The 21,002-nt window shown below is 46.0% G+C and overlaps 1 protein-coding gene across 1 annotated transcript in view; it reads right to left on the bottom strand.

Moving 5' to 3' along the window:
* The window catches only part of PCDH15 (protocadherin related 15), a 2,701,201-nt gene that overhangs the window by 1,796,702 nt on the left and 883,497 nt on the right, over positions 1-21,002 (bottom strand). The gene's annotated exons all lie outside the window — the stretch shown is intronic.

Below are 21,002 nucleotides of genomic sequence, written 5' to 3'. Positions count from 1 at the left end.
CCCTCTTTTTTTCTGGCACTCCTTAACCCTTCTGCCCCTGTCCATCTCACTAAGATGTTCGTTGTACAATCTATATTTTAGTTGAGTGCACGACAGGAAGTGTCTGAGTCTCTCAGACTCACACAGTGGTTAATTTGTAAAAAGAAAATAAGTGCTGGGGCTCTCGTAAAGAGGCAGCTTGCACCAGCCCATTTCTCCTGTTAGCGCCGCATAAAACAGAATAAACTGCCAACCATGATAGTGGGGAGAGGCTGCGGGGTAATGGCCAGAGCTGCCGACTTCAGAGCTGGGGAACCAGGTTCCAGTAGAGGCATCGGCTCAATATCCTGTGATTCTGGGCAAATCACTTAATCTCTCCGGGCCCGATTCACAGAACTAACTTAAGACAAAATCCTAAACTTACTACCATTTTGGTATTCACAGAAGGCACTTACTCATTTTGGTATTCACAGAAGGCACTTATTCATTTTGGTATTCACAGAAGTTAGGAGTCATAACTTTAGGACTCCTAAATGCCTTCTGTGAATACCGAAAGTCTTAAAGTTAGGATTTTTTTCAATTTAGTAGTAGTAAAGTTAGGAGTCCTAACTTTATGACTCCTAAATGCCCTCTGTGAATACCGTAGGTCTTAAAACTAGGATTTTTCTCAGTTTAGTAGTAGTAAAGTTGAGAAAAATCCTGATTTTAAGACTTTCGATATTCACAGAAGGCATTTAGGAGTCCTAAAGTTAGGAGTCTTAACTTTGCTACTACTAAATTGAGAAAAATCATAACTTTAAGATTTCGGTATTCACAAAAGGCATTTAGGAGTCCTAAAGTTAGGACTCCTAACTTCTGTGAATACCAAAATGAGTAAGTTCCTTCTGTGAATACCAAAATGAGTAAGTGCCTTCTGTGAATACCAAAATGGTAGTAAGTTTAGGACTTTGTCTTAAGTTATTTCTGTGAATCAAGCCCTCCATGTCTACCATAAATGAATGTGAATGTGTCCTTAACTGGGACTCATTAAAAGCACTGGTGTTGATGATTAAGTGCCAATGCAGAACACCGGAAACCACCGGCTCAATGGAGTCACACCTCTTATATCGCTCTAACAAAGATGGCCATAAATAGCCCTCTGCATGCCTAAACCTTTTGCTTGATTTGGTGTTGGGTGGGAAAGAACTCATATCCTTTGGTAAGAGCAATGAGACAGTTACGGTCTCTTTTTTGGCTGATTCTTATAAATGTATGAAAACACTGTTCCTTTCTGTGTAACAGTTGAGGGGCCTAGTCACAAAGATATTTACATCTTTAAACATATGTTTACAGTCAAAAATAACTCATTTACGTCTAACAGGAATTTTCATAGCAATTCTTTGCAGGCGTAAATGCACTCGCTACTGTCGATTTCTGTGCCAGGAATCGGCGGTAGTAAATCCCACCAAGGAGTGGGAAGTTAGCATTTAAAGGCATGGATGCCTTTGCCATTTTGGAAAGCCCACAGACCTGTACATTTGGATGTATTCCCAAACTTAGATCCAACCTCATCCCTCCCTAAAAACGGGTGGATATTTACTCCATCTAAGTGCTGTTGTAACACCTCTTCTAGGATTGGAAGGGAAATAGTTCACCTCCAGAGAGAAAAAAGCGTGCATTTGCACGTGAGGTTCTGTTCCCCTCTGCAGAAATCTACCCTATATAGTACTCTGTTCTCTAGAAATAGGAGCGCATGGGACCTGTCATGTGACTTACCTATATTTCTACCTAGAAATCTGCTCCTGGGACATCTTTCCTGACATACTAATAGAAATGTTTGTAATTAGGAGGAAAATACAAAAGTACATTGAGGAGGATATGTAAATGTTATTATTTCATTTTTTGAATAAGGCCCTGAGCGAACTTGTGGATACAGTCGATTATGTTGCTATTTTCAGGTATCCATACCAAATGAAGTTTTCCATGAAATATTTCAACTACTCATCAATTAAACCTGTGTTCGATCCATTCACTAATTTACATTCAGAAATTGTCCAGTTAAAGCAAAGCTTCTGTGTATTAAGATTTACTACTTCTATATATATCTGGTATTCTGCCCCCATAAAGCTGAAGAGCGCAGCTTTTATTCTCATTATGAACAAGAATACAAGTGGTTTCTGTTATTCCAAAAATACGTGCACTATTCACTGTGACAAATGGAAGTGGGAACAGTCTGAACTGCAATTTTCCTCGGCACACTACAACTCTACCTTTTAGCACATCATTTGCATTTGAAATTCAGCACTACATAAAATGTACATTCTAAAAAAAACGCGTTATCCTGCCAGCTACTCCATTACAGGAATATAAACCGTTATATAGGCATTCTGTTTTTTGGGAGTTATACAATTGATTCACTATATTTAATAAATGAGATTTTACATTTAATAAGCAAAAAATTTAAATCAAACTATTAACTAAGCTGTTTAGCATTCGGGGGCTTCATCTTCTATCTCTATACCACTGACATTTCCTCTTTACCCTCCCTGGCCATAGTTCCAATAGCATTGACGCAATTAAGACAACGACTCCTAATTGTTCTAAATGAAACATGATTCTAATGAAAGATCGGCCCTGCATTAGACAAGGGTCAAATGCAGGTGTAGTGCAGAGTGCTTGATGGAATACACGCAAGATATCCACTATATCTGGGCGAAATGTCAATTATGCCACCTCATTTTGCAAAATTACAGGAATATGGTCTCACACTAACTGTGCAACATCCCCAAATTGTTCCATTATGCCACTTTGCGTATTAATTTGCATTCACAGTAAAAATTTGCCATAAATGCGACAAAGTGCAAACATACGGGAACAACAGAATGTGAGGAGCTGTTGTTCGCGGTCCTTCTGTTTTCCTGTGATATTTTTAAGTTGCCTAAAATTGTGTCTTTGAGTCAAAGACTGATGTGAGGACTACGTCGCACTAAAAATATAGGGGCAGATTTATGTTAACTGGCGCATCCCCAGGGATGCGCCAGTTAACGTGCGCCACAGTGCGCCACAGCTCCGCCATGGTGCGCCGCATTGGCACAGATGCGTGACGCATCTGTGCCGGAAAGGTGGCGCATTGCTGGAGTTGCATCGCAAGCGCGACGCAGCTCCAGCAATGCTCGGGGGTGCCCCATCCTCACAATGCTGCGTCAAGACCTACGCCTGCTTCAAGCAGGCGAAGGGTTTTGACGCAGCATTGGCCTGAAAGTGACTGAGTGAAATCTCATAGATTTCACTCAGCCACTTTCAGGAGGCGTTCCTGCGCAGGAACGCCCCCCCCCCCCCTGCGCAGGAACGCCTCCTTATGGCGCAGGGCTTTACAACGTGAGGCATCTCCTAGATGCGTCGCGTTGTAAATAGGGCGCATTGTTTGCGCCGCCGTTGCGTCAATTTAAGTGACGCAATTGCGGCGCAAGTGCATCATAAATCTGCCCCACTGTGCAAAGGGAAGGATTTTTACTTAGTGTATTTATGATTAATTTCACATAGTTTTGGAAAAATGTGGCATAATTAGTGAAAGGAAACTACGCTAATTTCACATATCATGATATTCACCATGACTCAAAGTAAACAAATCTTGTTTTTTTTTCTCGAAACTGAAGGAACTAGCTCTGCTCTTCAAAAAGATGCACATTTATGAGGTGAATGTCATCATAGGTTGTAATGGGAGGGGAGTTGGTTCTGAGGTGCATGCATGTGCCATAGACATGAGTTGAGGTGTGTACTTGTTTACAAGGAGTACAATGAAGGACTACTTTAGATGAAGTATGATTCTCTAATAAAATGTACTGTGGCCAGGACTGACTTGAATGGTCATAAGCTTCTTCTAGGCAATTTTAATCTTTTTCAGAGTAACCTTAATTTCACAAGAGATCATGGGCGCTCAAAATTCTAATCGGCATATACGTGGATATATTACCATCTCCACTGTTTGACACAAGTAATACAATATTAATGATAACAAAAACAGCTGCGGCCGGTAGTGGGAGTACCTGTCGGGCGGTGACGTGGGGAGGGGGAGAGACAGGGACAGGGTGGGGGGTAGTAATGTATGGATTACGTACCTTAACATGTAAGTAAACATATAAATAAATAAAACGAATTTTGTTGCGTGTACTGCATCACCAAATGCGATGCAGTGCGCGCAACGAAATTTGTTTGATTTATATATATGTTTACTTACCTGTTAAGGTCCGTAATCCATACATTACTACCCCCACCCTGCCACTCCCCCTCCCCACGTCACCGCCCGGCAGGTACTCCCGCGGCTGAACGAAAATAGAGCAACATGCAGAGGAATTAAAGTTAACGGATAACTAAAGACTTTCAAAATCAATGGGGATAGGCTGGATGATATGGTACTTCTCATACAATCATTTGTCCAGCATAGAAGATTTTTTAGAAGGTTAGGAGTTGGTAGGTAAACCAGTGGTAGTGAAGACTGATAATAAAATCCAACATAGCTCATTTTGGAAGTCAGTTTGCTCCATAGCTCAATAGGCAGTAAGCAATTTAACACAGCCCCTTTTATTCTGAAATATCAACAATTGTACAGATTTTAAGGGTGCAAATTACTAATTTATGAGGTGAGAGTATGGATTCAGAGTGAGATATAAAAATGGCTTAGGAAGCTTTGTAAGCTTAGGGGAGTATAACATGCTACTGAAAAAAGTCAGCTATTGTTTTTTAGCTTTAGGGAAGGACCCCAAGACACAGAAAGACAGACATAGATAAATGTGTGGTTAATGTGGTGGTGCAGAGGCGGTGTTTGGGATCATACAGGCAAAATATATAATGAATGAAAGGAAAGATGGCAGCTAATCCATCTACTTGTATGGAAAATACAAGTTCTCAGGCCAGGTCCGCTCCCCCACCGCGCCAGCGTTCCCTGCTGGTGCTCTGCCTGCTACCCTCGCCGCAGCTGCTGTTGGAAGTTCGAGGCCCTCCTCCACCCGCAGGCTCCCGCCTGCGCCTCATCCCTGGTGGCCAAGTGGTGGGCGTGCACTTCTCCCCGACCCGCCCCCGCTCTCCATTCACACCGCTGCCTTCCCTGCAGCCCGCCCCCATCCTCTACAATTCGCCACCCGCCTCCCAGATGCTGCTCCTCCCTTCCCTCCACCCTTCTTAATGCAGGCCGCTGCACGGCCCTGCAGTGGACGCACGCAACGGGCGCGCCACTTGCGCGCCGGAGGCAAGCCCGTCTGCGCCTGCTCGCGCCTGGACTGGGCCCAGCACCAGGACCCCTGACGATGCCAGTCCACACGAGGGACTTACGACGCCGCCACCCTCAACGCACTCAAACCTGGCTGGAACCCCGCTTGCTACCGAGCCACCCCGAAACGCACCCACGGACCCTTCACCTGCCAAGCCTGCAATTTCACCTGCCTCCGGACCTGCACCGCACCTGAAAGGCCAGGCACCAGCAACAACCACCTCAAGTGCATCCTGCTCAACACCCGCTCCGTCCACAGACATGCCGTCAAACTCTGGAACCTGCTCAACACAACATCACCAGACGTCGCCTTCCTCACGGAAACCTGGATGAACGCCTCCTCAGCCCCTGACATTGCCCTGGACGGATACAAGATCACCCGGAGGGATCGCGTCAACCAGAGCGGAGGAGGCATCACCATCGTCCACAGGAACACCATCCGCATCACGACCAACTCCGACGACACCCTCACTGCTGCCGAGCACCTCCACTTCCAGATACACACTGACCCCAAGACCACCCTCAGAGGCACTCTCATCTACAGACCCCCGGGACCACGCACACAATTCAGCGAAGCCATCGCAGACTTCATCAGCCCACACGCCCTCACCTCCTCTGACTACATCCTCCTAGGGAACCTCAACTTCCACTTGGAAAACAATAATGACAGCAACACCACCACCCTGCTGGACAACCTCACCAACCTCGGACTCAAGCAACTGGTGAACACCCCCACCCACTACGCCAGCCACACGCTTGACCCCGTCTTCTCCTCCAGCAAGCACATCTCCTTCACCCACTCCACCGGACTTCATTGGACTGATCATAGCTGCGTCCACTTCAACTTCAGGAGAACCATGACGCACCACCACCCGCAACAGGCTCCCTGCAGGAGCTGGAACAAGATCACCGCCGACCAGCTCACCACCTCCCTCAGCCAGAACCCTCCCGCCAGCGCAATGGACCCCAACAAAGCTGCCTGCAACTTCACACAGTGGCTCACCAACTGCGCCGACAACCTCGCACCTCTGAAGAACCCACCCAGCAGACCCTGCAGCAAGAAAGACTTGTGGTTCACCAACGAACTCAAAACACCCAAGAAAAACTGCTGCACCCTCGAAAAAGCCTGGTGCCACGACCAGACTACTGAAAACATGACAGCCCTCAAGAACGCCACCCACATACACCACCAGCTGATCCGCATCACCAAAAGAACAACATTCAAAGAACGACTGGACAACAACACCCACAACAGCAAGGAACTCTTCAACATCGTCAAAGAGCTCTCCAACCCCGGCGCCGGAATCAACAACATCACACCCTCGCAAAGACCTCTGCGACTCACTCGCCTCATTCTTCCACCGCAAGATCGCTGACATACACAACAGCTTCGGCGCACAGACCACGCACCCAATCACCGAACCAACGCCCCCCACCACCACCCTCTGCAACTGGACCCCAGTCAACACCGAAGCCACCACCCGCACGATGAACACCATCCACTCTGGATACCTTACCGACCCCTGCCCCACCACGTCTTCAACAAGGCCGACTCCATCATCGCACCCCAACTCCGGGACATCATCAACATCTCCTTCATCCCCGCCACCTTCCCGGAGAGCTGGAAGCATGCCGAGCTCAGCGCCCACCTGAAGAAATCGACAGCGGACCCCACCGACCTCAAGAACTTCCTCCCCATCTCGCTCCTCCCTTTTCCTGCCAAAGTTATCCAGAAGACCGTCAACAACCAGCTCGCCGCCTTCCTCGAGACGACAGATCCCTCGACCCCTCATAGTCCGGTTTCCGAGCCAACCACAGCACCGAGACCGCCCTCATCGCAGCCACCGACGACATCAGATCCCTGCTCGACAACAGGGAAACAGCTGCCCTCATCCTCCTGGACCTCTCTGCAGCGTTCGACACAGTTTGCCACCGCACACTAACACAGTGCCTCAGCAACACCGGAATCCAAGAGAAGGCACTGGAGTGGATCATCTCGTTCCTCGCCGGAAGAACCCAGAGAGTCCACCTCCCTGTTCCGATTCGCAGCCACCGAAGTGATCTGCGGCATACCTCAAGGATCCTCTCTCAGCCCCACCCTCTTCAACGTCTACATGAGCCCCCTCGCGGCCATCGCACGCCAACACAACCTTAACATCATTTCCTATGCCGATGACACCCAGCTGATCCTCTCCCTCACCAACGACCCTGCCACCGCCAGAGCCAGCCTACACGAAGGAATGAAAGACGTCGCCGAGTGGATGAAGAACAGCCGCCTGCAACTGAACTCAGACAAGACGGAAGTCCTCATCCTGGGATCATCCCCCTCCACCTGGGACGACTCCTGGTGGCCCCCTGCCCTGGGCACCACCCCAAGCCAACGGACCACGCACAAAACCTGGGCTTCATCCTGGACTCCTCCCTCTCGATGACCAAACAAGTGAACGCGGTCTCGTCATCCTGTTTCAACACCCTGCGCATGCTCCGAAAGATCTTTCGATGGATCCCCACCGAAACCAGGAAGACGGTCACCCAGGCGCTCGTCACCAGCCGACTGGACTACGGGAACACCCTCTATGCGGGAACCACAGCCAGACTACAGAAAAGACTCCAGCGCATACAGAACGCCTCCCCCCGACTCGTCCTGGACATCCCCCGCCACAACCACATCTCCGCCCACCTCAGAGACCTGCACTGGCTCCCCGTCAGCAAGAGGATCACGTTCAGACTCCTCACCCACGCACACAAGGCTCTCCATGACCTGGGCCCCAAGTACCTCAACAACCGCCTCACTTTCTACATGCCCATCCGCCCGCTGCGATCGACCAGCCTCGCCCTCGCAACCGTACCACGCATTCGCAGAGCCACCGCAGGAGGAAGATCCTTCTCCTACCTGGCGGCCAAGACATGGAACTCCCTCCCCATCCACCTATGGCTGACCCAGGACCATCTCTCCTTTAGGAAGCAACTCAAGACCTGGCTTTTCGAGCAGTAACTGACCCCTCCCCACCAGCGCCTTGAGACCCTAGCGGGTGAATAGCGCGCTATATAAATTGACTGATTGATTGATTGATTGAAAATAGTTAAATATTCTTCTGGCCTATGGTTTACAATTATCATCTGTTTATTCGTATTGCCAATCCTGAAAATTTCTCAAGACAGTGTAGTGTCTGCATAGACGATAGAGTAGTTAGCAGAGTGGCGGCAATGTCATTTTGCCTCACTGGTAGAGTTATTTGTTTTACATAAAGAACTTATGGAAGTGGGGGTTTGTTTCGGAAAAGCAAAAATTAAATGGACCTGACACATTGGTAGAATTTTTTTTGCACCTGGTCATTTGTATGATCTCACTTTGGGACCTTCAGGCTTTCCCTGGTGTTCCAGCCAACAACCAATGTATGTTGGTGGACTGCCCCAAATAGATTGGTCTGTCACACAGGCTGCAGTAGAGATATATATGCCTACCATTAAAATTATTTTTTGACACATGTTATGTTATGCTATGTTATGTTATGTTATGTTATGTTATGTTATGTTATGTTAATTGAATTTGTTGAGTGCAGAGGTTACCCTGGGGTGTCCGGCACTATGTACTGCCTAGCCATAATGGAGAGGGGTCATTCGGTAAACAACCAGGTCTTCAATCCCTTCCTGAAAAGAAGGAGATCCAAGGTATTCCTCAGATGGAATGGCAGATCATTCCAAGCCTTAGATGGACATGCAATAAAACTCCTGCCTCACCAACTGGTCTTTTTAACAGTAGGGGTTAGGACCTTTTTTGCTGCAGTAGACTGAAGGGTCCTACCGGGAATCTACCACTTGAACTTATTCTTCAAGTGGTCAGGGCCTATACCATTAAGGGCCTTAAAAGCTGTGCATAAGGCCTTAAAGTGAACCCTTTACTTCACTAGAAGCCAATGTGGCCTGGTTAGTTCTTTTTTCACTGAAACAAATTTTGGAGTGCCTGACAGCGGCCTGGCTGCTGCATTTTGCACTATCTGAAGCCTGTTGATAAGTTGTTTTTGGGCGTTCAGATAGATACCATTGCAGTAGTCATGTCTTGACATAACGAGTAACGTGACCACAGTCCTGAAATTTCCTTCTGAAAGGTAAGGTTTATGTTTCCTTAAAATTCGTAATATCAGGAAACAAGCGGAGACTACAGCACTTATGTGATCGCTAAATGTCAGTCTACTGTCAAATGTTACCCCCAAGTTTTTGGCTTTCAGTGTCGGGGAGTGGCAGTTGCCCAAAGCTACTGGCCACCTGTCAGGGGTCCAAATATGGGGATTATCTCTGAAAACAAAGTTCTCGGTTTTGTTGAAAATTTGTTTTAAACAATTCAATGCCATCCATCCAGCTAGCTCCTTCATACAGTCCTGAAAACACACTTCTGTTTCTTTTTCCTCACCATCAATAAATGATAACCCACTAGTGCAACTTACACCATCGTACATTAAGGACACGAAACATCTTCTCAATGTGATTAAAGAAATCAACTACAACCCAGAAACCCAACTCCTTGTCGGATTAGACATTGAGAGCCTATACACTAGCCTACCGCAGGACGCAACACTGAAAGTACTGGAGGAAGTCCTAATGGGAACTGCCTGGAACCATCACACTCCACCCAGCTTCATAATGGAATGTGCCACCCTTGCATTAAAGGACAACTACTTCGAGTACGAGGGCAAGCTGTACCTACAGACCAATGGGACGAGCATGGGGAGCGTTTTCGCTCCCAGCATAGCTGGTCTTTATGTAGCCCATTTTGAAAAAACACACATACAATCTGTGAACAATCCCTACGCAGCTAACATCAGCATGTGGCGTCGCTATATCGACGACATCCTGGTTATCTGGGAAGGGAACCAGGAATCCCTGGATCAATTCCTCGTGTGGATCAATACCTGCGACAACTACCTGAGATTTACCTGCACGAGCAGTGCCTCGGAATTGGCCTTCCTGGACCTCAACATCAAAGCAGACATGGATGGCCTGACAACTACGACCTACCACAAACCTACATCAAGGAATTCCCTTCTGAGGTTTGACAGCTTCCACCCTAGACCTCTACGGGAAAATCTCCCTTATGGTCAGTTTTTGCGACTCAGACGCAATTGCAGCCGGATCCAGGATTTCAAACAACAATCAGCCAGCCTAGTCCATAAATTGGAAGACAGGGGATACCCCACAAGGATCCTGAACACCACCTGCAAGAGGGCGCGAAACCAAAATAGGGAGGCGCTACTTGAGGTAACAACAAGGCCTCCTGAGGAACCTACTCTGACATGCGTCACCACTTACAATACCGTATCAAACCAGGTTTCCAGCATAATCAACAGGAACTGGAAGATTATTAATTCGGGCAACCGAAACTGGGAAAAACCTAGATTCGCATATAAAAGGGCGAAGAATCTGAAAGACTCCCTAGTACACACCAGACCCAGGCCCAACCAAACCACAAAAGACAACACTGTCCTCAATGCCTGGGGCTTACCAAAACTTACAGGACACCAGCCGTGCAATAATTGCAGTGTATGCCACCTTACATCCTCATCCAAAACCCTGGATTTAGAACCAGGCAGAGTATGGACACAACGTCAGTTCACTAACTGTAATTCATCAAACCTGGTGTACCTTATGACATGTAGATGTGGCCTACGGTATGTGGGGATGACCACCCGCAAAGTACGGACAAGAATGACGGAACACCGTAGTACCATCCGATGTGGCAAAAATATAAGTAAACTTACAGACCACTTCCTGTCCCACAACCACACCCCAAATGACTTCACTTGGACTGTGATTGAACAATTTGCCATAACTGAAAACAATGAAAGATATCTCCTCCAAAAAGAACAACGTTGGATTTACCGTCTATCCACTCATACTGGGGGGCTGAACGACTCCATACCGTGGAATTCCCTCACTACCTGATGTATGATGTTTCCTTTTCTTCTCTTAACAATGCTGTGCATTAACCCAATCTGTCTCACTCTGAGCTACCAACAAACTAAATTTTATTCCTCCCATCCTAATTCCTCCCAAGCACATCTATACTATATTATTTATTCACTTTGCCTGTTTTCTCCATGAGCAATAATATACTCTTTATGCCCCCAAGCGCGTCCTTGGTAACAGCGAGCGCTTCTACGCTCTCCCACACATGCGCGGCAGCTGTACACAGCCTTTGCTCCTCCGCGCATGCGCGGAGCACCATAACCAAAGGCTCGCCCGCGGAATAGGGACCACTACCACCCAAGCATGTGCAGACCATAGATGACATGGCGCTTTTCGCGCAAGAGCACCCCTCCCTCTATTTCTACCCTCACCCAGGTGCAGGCAATCACGGAGGCTTTTTAAAAACATGCTCGGCCTGGCCCTGCATTCACAACCGGGCGCCGCAGAAGGACGACAGGTCCAAGGAGGAACCAGATCGACAGTTTCGTGAGTAATGAGGCTGCGCACTACAGCTACTGTTGGGGTAAGGTGTTGAGGTCTTCCCTTACAGGTCGGATAATTTTATAAACCAATACAACCTTCTTCTAGGGTCTTTTTTCTCTGCCAGGCGACCCAAGGAGGCTTTGAACAGCAAAATACTGTGTGAGGATAATTTTCTTTCACTTACCTGAACCTCACATTGGTATTCCCGTTTTCTAGCTCACCACAACAACCGGCTTCTAGATAACTATCACATGAGTCTTGCCACTGACAAGACCACACTTTAGCCATGCATAGTTCGTTCACTCACCTTATAAGACGGTGGAATGACGACTGTTTTTGCAATAATATGCTAATATGACTCTACCCTGTACGTCTGTCTGTCTCCCCTTTTATGTTATATGTAGCAAAGCGAGAGGGAATCCCCTTCTCACCCATATAGCACCTTAGGGAGTGCTACACATAAAAACAAAAAACACTCACTGTAAATTAACCTTTTCAACTCCACACATACTCACTTGGTCCTGAGGAAAGCCTGTTTTAAATTAAGAAAGGCCAGGCTGAAACATGTAGACCACACAGGACACTGGAGGTCATAATCCATACTCCACCGTGTCCGTCTGCCTTTTAATATGCCAACAGAGACCCAGTTTATTAAAATAGTGTTTTTTTACCCTCGGGTGCTGGGATTTTTGTATGGCTTTTTAATCTTCACCTTCACACTCACCACACTGCACACTCAGTAAATATACCAGCTCCGCAGTAATCTGGCGTCGAAGCACACCCGGGGCACGTTAGGTGCCACTGTGGTGGGCCCGATGATGAAGCATGCCACCAACTAGGTTGGTGGGTGAGGGCTTTCTAAAAACCTACTGGTTTTCCTTGACATACGTACTCCATTGAGTCTTCCCTGTAAAAAACCTAGCTAGTCTTTCTTGATTTTTGATATATAAAAGCGGGGATTCAGACTAGCTTACCTAGTCCTCCCTCTCTCCTTTGATTCAGTGATGTGAACCCTATTTGACTGTCATCCGCGTACGAGGTTAGCTGAAAACCGTAAGATTTTATTAGGTCCGCCAGCGATATCATGTAAATATTGAAAAGCGTGGGGCTCAGTGAGGACCCCTGAGGGACCCAAAAAAGGAAGGCAGAACGGATGGGATTTGTTATTGTCCAGGTCAACGGTCTGTGATCTATCGGAGAGAAAGGATTGCTGTAGTTTCCACGCCACACCTTTTACTCCTACCTCCGACAAGCGGTCCATCAAAATCATGTGATGGACCGTGTCGAAGGCTGCCGATAGGTCTAACAAGATCAATACTGCCTTCCCTCCACCGTCCAACGCCTCCCTTACTTCTTCTATAGATTTAATTAGAGCCAGTTCTGTTTTATGTTCAGCTCTGAAACCAAATTGTGTTAGATCAAGTAAATGATTGGTTTGAAGATAAGAACTAAGCTGGATGTTCATTACCTTCTCAATGATTTTTGCTGGCAGTGGAAGCTGCGAGATAGGCCTATAACTACTGGGGTCTGAGGAGTCAATTCTTGTTTTTTTCAATAGGGGAATAATAGAAGCCCTTTTTCACTCTTTAGGGAAACACCCAGAAGCGAAGATATTATTATTCAGGGGGTGTAAGGCGGATTTTATAGTTTTCGGAATGGGTTTCAGGATCAAGACTGGGCAAGGGTCTGTAGGGTAGCCTGAGTGTATGGAATTCAGGAATTTAATGGTTTCTGATCTTTCTAGTGGAACGAACTGATCAAATACAGGCCCCATGTTGGGTTCTGTCTTTGACATTTCCTGGGAGAATGTTCCTTCTCCCTTCTGAGCTGGAGAAAAAGTGAAATATGTGCATTCCACCTTATGTTGGAAAAAAGTGGCCAATTTATTGCAGAGTTCTGGGCTACTGGCAATCTTAGGAGTATTTGGTGAGGTGAGTTTTTTAACCATTTAAAATAATTATTTGGCGTTAGATTTCGCTAGAATAATTTCTTGCGAGTAGAAATTCTTTTTTGTTTCCAGCAACAGTTCTTTGTAACATTTAAGACTGTGCATGTAAATATCTTTATTGGTGTTTTTATATTCCTTCCTCCAAGCCCATTCGATTTTTTTACAGACCAATTTCTGAGATTTAAGTTTATCTGAATACCAAGGGGCCGAGGGTTTGGCCCGCGTGGGGGTCCACTTTTTTACGGGGACCACTTTTTTACAGGCTCTATCTAGCCCGTCTGTGTACATCACCACTGCTTTATCTTCCTCCAGCGGGAGTGAGAGAGAGGATCTCTTTAATTCCTCTTCTAACTGGGCCCTGTCTAAGTCCTTCCATATTCTTTTTTCCAGCATCTTTGTGGGCATGGATTTGGATTTAGGGGCTTTTGATTCCTGCTGCTTAAAAATTATGGCCCTGTGATCAGACCAGGCCAAGGGTTGAACCTTGTACCAGGAAAGATCAGGATTCTTAGAATGCGTAGGACCTTCCACCAACTGCTTCAATTCCCCAGTCTCCATTATTCTATCAAGATTAATGGTATCCGGGTCCATGGTATCCTCGAGGAAAAAGTTGAAATCCCCTAATACCACAAATGTTTCTGAGCACATTCCGTCTTCAAGTAGGGTGCCTATTGTTTCCAGGAACCCAGCTCTAGGGCCTGGAGGGTGATAGAGAAGTAGCCTTTTGAAATGTTTATTATGCTCCATAGTGATATTGGAGGAAAGCTTCTCGCAAAAGTATTGGCAGTTGGATGAATATTGGGATTCATGGAGTCATGATATATGACTGCTAGGCCACCACCCCTCCTCCAAAGATAGAAATCCTGGGGGTGTTGCTTTTGCCAAATCAGGTCCAGAGGCTTGATCTGCCCAGGATTCTGTGATAAAGGCAATTTTAATGTTCTACTCTTCAAGGAAAAGCGCACATTCTGTGGCATGTTTGATCAGGGACCTGGAATTTATAAGTACACACTTAATTGTAGTTTTCTTGTCTTTGAAAGTTACTTCATCAGCCTTAGTGTGATGCCCTCTGGCCAACTGATCTTGTGTATTGAGTATCTAGGAGCCACAATGTTTACACGCCCTTAAAGGGCATTTGTATCTTGAGTCACAGACATACCATGGGCATCTTGGAGAACTTCCTCCCAGTCTTAGCTCCAAGAGCTCATGTTTTGTATATCTCAGGTAAGCTGGGGCCTCGTGACCAGGGGGACTAGCCCTGAGCCCGGTCCGAGCACGGACGGGTGCAGACGGGCTTGCCTTAGGCGCACCCGCTGTGTAAGCAAGCGTCCTAATCAGGCAGCTTTCGACAACTGGACCACTAACCCAATGATCCCCAAGATGGCCACCCGCTCAGGTAAGAGAATGTGTAAATACCGCAAATGAGCCCTCAAAAGAAATTAGCAGCAAATAGATTTTTTTAAAAGTCAGGTTAAAAACAAGTATTATCAGCATCAAAATTAAAAACCATGAAGGAATTCTTGCTAATCCAAGACCGGTCGGGCGTTGACCGCAGCTCTGACACTGGGCAAGCAATATGAGCGCGTCTGCATCAGCCTGCCTCCTAAATAGGCAGCATGCGATGACTGGACCGCTAACCCAAAGATTCCCAAGATGGCCGCCCGCTCAGGTAAGAGAATGTGCAAATACCGCAAATGAGCTCCCAAAAGAAATTAGCAGCATATAGACTTTTTTAAAGTATTATCAGCATCAGAATTAAAAACCATGAAGGAGTTCTAGCTAAGCGAAGACTCGGCTCTGACACCGGCTAAGCAACACATGCCAGAATGTTAGCATTACCCTTAACAAATACGCTGTGAACATGTCTTTAATACTGCTTACTTTAAGGAAACAGACCTTTTTAGGTGTACGAGCCAAGCCAAACTGCCTTACAAAAAGAAGCAACATCCTTTGTAGTCACTTTGCACCAATTCAAAGCTGATATGAGGGTGAGCGTCCTGGAGACCAACATGGCAGACTCTCTCTTCTAGAGTTCTGCACAGGATCCCCAGAAATCCTAAAAAATCCTTTTAAACTCAGCTTTATCAGCTAGTTAGGACCACCCCCCTCTGGAACACAGTTAAGGATGTGGTGGGTAGGGAGCTGAACCGTAACTTCCACTGGATGGACGGTGCCCTAAACACAGCAGATCGGGCATATGGAGGATGCACACTGAGGAGGGTTCCTCTACTGCTGTGACCCACCTCAATGGATGGCCCAGAATTGCTTTTTTTCTAAGATCTCCCTCATGCTTCGGGGGGTGGGAATCTCAGCTTCTGCATTGGCAGAAGCCCCTCAGCACAGTCTCTGGAGTGTAGTCCAGAGAGCTATTCCTAAAAAATGTGGGACAACCGAGCGGAGTCGACCCTTCCTCATGTATGCCCCCCTTGAGCTTTTTAATTAATCTTGTGGGAATGAAAAAATGACAGCCCTAAGCGTATCAGGTTCATAAGACAGCAGGTGATGCCTCAAAGGCTTTGGGTGCTAGCTACCGCATTGTATGTCACAGGTTTCCTGCATGGCCTATTGTAATTTTACCTATTATAGCTTAATTGCGCACATTGTAGGCTGCATTTTCTTTTGCTCACATTACATATAAACTTGCTTTATTTTGTGCCACATTGTACTTTCACATGAAACCTGCATATGTTTTCAAATTCTGCACTTTTCCTGGGATTTAGTCGGAACCCCATAGACAAGGTCAAGCAACAAGACTCCTTGTAATTCTCTCTGGTCAGGCATTAGCACCTAAACACAACACCAGAATGCTGAGGTTGGTTATAAGCACACATGTCTTGTCATATAACCGACCACAGGAGTTCAAGAACTCACACTGAGAGAGGGTTCTGAAACAAGTGTGCCATGTCAGCTGAGATGTAGAATGTCCATCTGTATATGCTAAGGTACAGGGTCTGCTACTATTATCAGAGATTTATGATGTATGTAATACTCTTGTTTCAGTAGAAGGGAGGGGATTAGGATAATATGTCTTATAACATTACCGGGATTTTTATGATATATGTTTTATTGACCATTCTAACATTATTTTTAGTATGCATTTGTTTTCTAATTGTGGCACGAATATTGCATTTTAGGACACAATAGTTTGAATAAATATTCTAAACTTCCTTTCTGTCTCTTGTTTACTTTATTGTAGATGTATTTATTTTATTTATTTATTTTAAAGGTTTTATATAGCGCTGGCTAAACCCGGAGGTATCAGAACACTTTACATGAGCATCAGATCATAGTTACAGGTTACATCGTTACAAAGGTTACACAGTTTTTAGAGCATGGCAGCATAGTTACTTTTAAGGTCAAGATAAACAATAAGCACAAGTACGAAAGGGGAAAAGCAAGCAAGGGGAAATATTCAGGGGAGGGTGGCAGGAGCTGGAGAAGTAGACAGGTAATGATGGCGGGAAAGAGGGGGGGAAAGACATCGCATGGAAAGAGGAGGGGAAGGGCGACGGGGATACAAACCGGTAGACTAGTCAAAGCAACATCCAAAATCCAGTAAGCTGTGATCCCAGGGGAAGTGGTACCATTTCCCTATCTCTGTTGCAGGAGGCTCCCTTTATGCAGTGGACTCTCTCAGAGGGGTCTCTGAGACTCCAAGGCCTACATACTGGATCCTTCCCCAAAAAGGGGAGAGGGAGTGCTTTGGCAAGGGTTGCCACACCATACCTCAACTGTGAGTGGCTCCCTTGGCGCAGTGGACTCTCTCAGCGGGTACGCTGAGAGTCCAGAGTATAAATATTGGCTCTTTCCCCAACAAGGGGAGAAGGAGTGCTTGGTCAAAGGGCACAAGGGACAGGGGGCTAGGCAGACTAGCAGGTAAGGTGAGAGATTCAGGGGAGTGTGGATAGCAGCTAGGAACTAGGGAGGTAGACAAAGTGAGAGAGAGTACTAAATGGGAACACATTTAATTACTGAGTTATTATATAGCGCTGGCTAGACCTGTTGGTATTAGAGCGCTTTGCATGAGGGACAATAATGTTTCAAATTACATCAGTTAAAAGTTACATAAGTATCAAGAATAGCATTTGAAGAACATAGGGGACAAGGTGAATGGAACAGGAAGGGTAAGGGGATAGGGTAAAGGGGTAGGAGGAAAACAGGACGTAGCGATGAGGCGAAAATAGTTACAAAACATACCAGAAAAAAACTTTTTGGGAGCATAGAAGAAAAGGAAGATGGGTTGCGGAAAGGAAAGGGGGGGAGGGCAAAAGGGGCAGTGTCTAAATACAATGAGAGATGAAGGGAAAGTTTGTCCAAGGTCCGGCTGGGTAGGTGACGGCCGAGGTGGAATCCGCGGCCCATCTCCTCTTCATCTATCAGGTAGATTCACCGGGCAACGGTCAAATGGATAGGTCTCAATAGAAAAACATTAAAGGGGAAGAGGGCGAGAAGAAGGGAGCATAGAGGAGAAAGGGGTGGGGTGAAAGGGTAGGAGGGGGAAATGACAGAGATGAAGGAAAGTCTGCCCAAAATCCGGCTGGGTAGGTGACGGCCGAAGGGGGGAATCCACAACTCATCTCCTCTTCAGCTAACAAGTAGCTCCACCGGACATCAGTCAAATAGCAGGGTCTCTACGATCGAGGGAAGGTTCAGAGTACATGTCCAGGAGGGAGAGCAGGATCAAGGTCAGGTGTAAGGTTCAAGGTGTGAATTCTGCCTGCAGTGTAAACGGATTGCGATTAGCCCGTGGAGAGTCGGGCAGAGAGGTCATTATTCTTCAAGCCCCATGCTTTTTCAGCACCCGACAATCTTGCTGTTAATTGTTGAGGTTTGTGTGATGGCTTCTCCCTTGCTTGAATTAGTACCATACCATTTTTATAGATTGTTATATTCAGAGCAGCTCCTAGTTTCTGCGAGGGAGCGATCAGAAGCTTAACACCGTATGGTATATTGTTTACATCCTGTGTGATCAATGGTTCAGTTATGGTCAAGCGCCATTTTGACGGCTTTCTTGTGAAGAATATAAGGTCATTGACCAATATTCCCTTTTTTATGTTGAAGTAAGGGTCTGAGATCAGTTTCTCTGTGTTTTTTTTCATTAAGTTGTGCTTAAAAGTCTTAGCTGCATTCACGGAGATGTTGGGAGGGAAAATAATGTTGTAAGAGTTCTTTCCTGCTTCTTTTAAGTATCCTGCCTTTTTTTCCCCTCTGGAGCCTCACAGGCGTTGCAGGGGTTAGCCGAGTCAGCCTGCCGTGCTGCCCCCTCCTTTCGCCGCTAGGACCCTCCTGCCTCACGGGCGCTGCAGGAGTTTGCCGATTCAGTCGGAGTGAGAGAATGAAAGGGTGTGTCATGTTACCGTGATCCCTGAGAGGATAAAGAGTGTTGTGTTCTGGGTTGCCAATTAACGTGTTTCTCTGGTAAATTTAGGAGGCCAAGTTATGCATTATAGCTAGTTGGACTCTGTCTCATAGGTACTGAGTGGTATATTGACTCAGTACCTACACGCCGATGTTCTGTGATCCCAAGCATAGTTCTGTTCCTGAGCAGAATCCCTGTAACAGGTATTTTACCTGATCGCAGTTCCAGGATAGTTTGGATAATCTCCCTGTATTGGACTGTGTCTGTGACTGATTGTGTCACCCCAACCCTCATGAGACACAAATTGATTTGAGGGACGTCGGGCGTGATTGAGGGCAACAACTATTGGGGCCCTCGGCCTGCATGACTAAAAGAATCAGTGACATACTACGCTCATCAAATATTGATCTTCTCTGACTACACTAGATTAGTTCAGACACTTCACAAATCATTTAAGAAGTCAAGAGGAAGTTATAAGCAATAAACTTAGGGTATATGCTGCTTTATTCCACAAAACTGAAGGGACTTTTTCAAAATCGATCTTTCTTCTTCAACACTCCACAGGTAGCACAGGAGAGAGCAGAGGAGGGAACACAACTGAAGGCTCCAGCTTCAAAACTTTAGGCAAGGACCCAGCTCTCGTGGGGAAGAAGCGAGGGACCAAAGGAGGATCAGTAAACCCGTATATGAAGGCGCCTGACACAACACAACAAAAGAGATGACACAAAATTATCGGGATCAGAAACTGAAAAGAGAAGGCTCCTGCAAATGGCATGGAGACTCACACGATGAAGGCCTCCATGCCTGACAATGATGTCTCTCATCGCATGGAATATGTAGGATGGGTCTTAATTTCACAAACCCCCTCAAAGGTAACAGAGGAAAGCTAAGTGGGGAGAATGGGAAAAAGAACTTTGTAAATTACCTCTTGATGTCACAACCATTATACACTCTGTCTAAAAGAACAATAGGATATGGGAGATCCCAAGCAGAACTGACCACAACAATCATTTAGAGAAATTCAATAATCTGGGGGAAATAAGATGCTGGCCCCAACGTGTGCTCCTCTTCCCCCTTATTAGGCACAGTTGTCAACTTTATATAGCAGGTGCCTCATGTTATGAATTATAGGTGAATTTGGATGGATTTATGCAGTTTACCTAGTTACAAGGCATAGCTGTCAGACACCGAGGCACATATATCCATCCACATTTACACAAACATAAATTATTATGGTGGCTGACATCCTGCTACAACGCACTCAAACTCTAGTACGCTGGAAATACTAGAACATGACTGAATTGCTAAACAAAATAAAGCATGCAGCAGTTCTCAAAGACAAAAAAGATTACAGGAAAAATATACTAATGTGCAGGAACACTGCTGAGGGGTGATCATTGCAGATGTCTCAACAGGTATGGTTTTCACCTCTGTTGCATTCAGGCTTTGAACAGGGTCATGGGAGGAGCAATCATGATACAAAACACTTACCACTAATTATAACAAACTCATGGATGGACCACTATGATCAATACCTCCTGATTTCTGATTAACTCTATGATATTCTAATTACACTGTGATGCATGTATTTACCACCACCGTTATCAAAGAGCTTCCTATCAAAATTAGCTCTGTCCTCTTGATGCACCACTTGAACTGGCAATCATGAGGGTGACTTTAATGGCCTCATAGATTACAGGAGAGATAGTTTGGAGCCACCAATAGCAACAATGCATAGACAAAGGCTCTTGCTGATTTTGTGCGCATTGTTGGACTTGGTGGTATTTGGCATTACTACTGCCCTATGGAAGGTGGTTATACCTATTCCTCAAGAACACATAGATCCTTTTCACACACCAACAACTTCTTGGCACCCACTGCGGACCTAGCTCATGTTAGGGGAATACACTTACATGTTAAAGGCTTCTCTGATCATGCACTTTTGAACTGCAGTTTTGCAGAAGAACCAATACCTAACATAACTGGTTGATGAATGAGCCCCTTGTGCATAAGAAGCAGAAATT

Source organism: Lissotriton vulgaris, chromosome 5 (assembly GCF_964263255.1).
Source record: "Lissotriton vulgaris chromosome 5, aLisVul1.2, whole genome shotgun sequence".
NCBI classification, from domain to species: domain Eukaryota; kingdom Metazoa; phylum Chordata; class Amphibia; order Caudata; family Salamandridae; genus Lissotriton; species Lissotriton vulgaris.
This window is presented reverse-complemented; position numbering and strand designations above follow the sequence as displayed.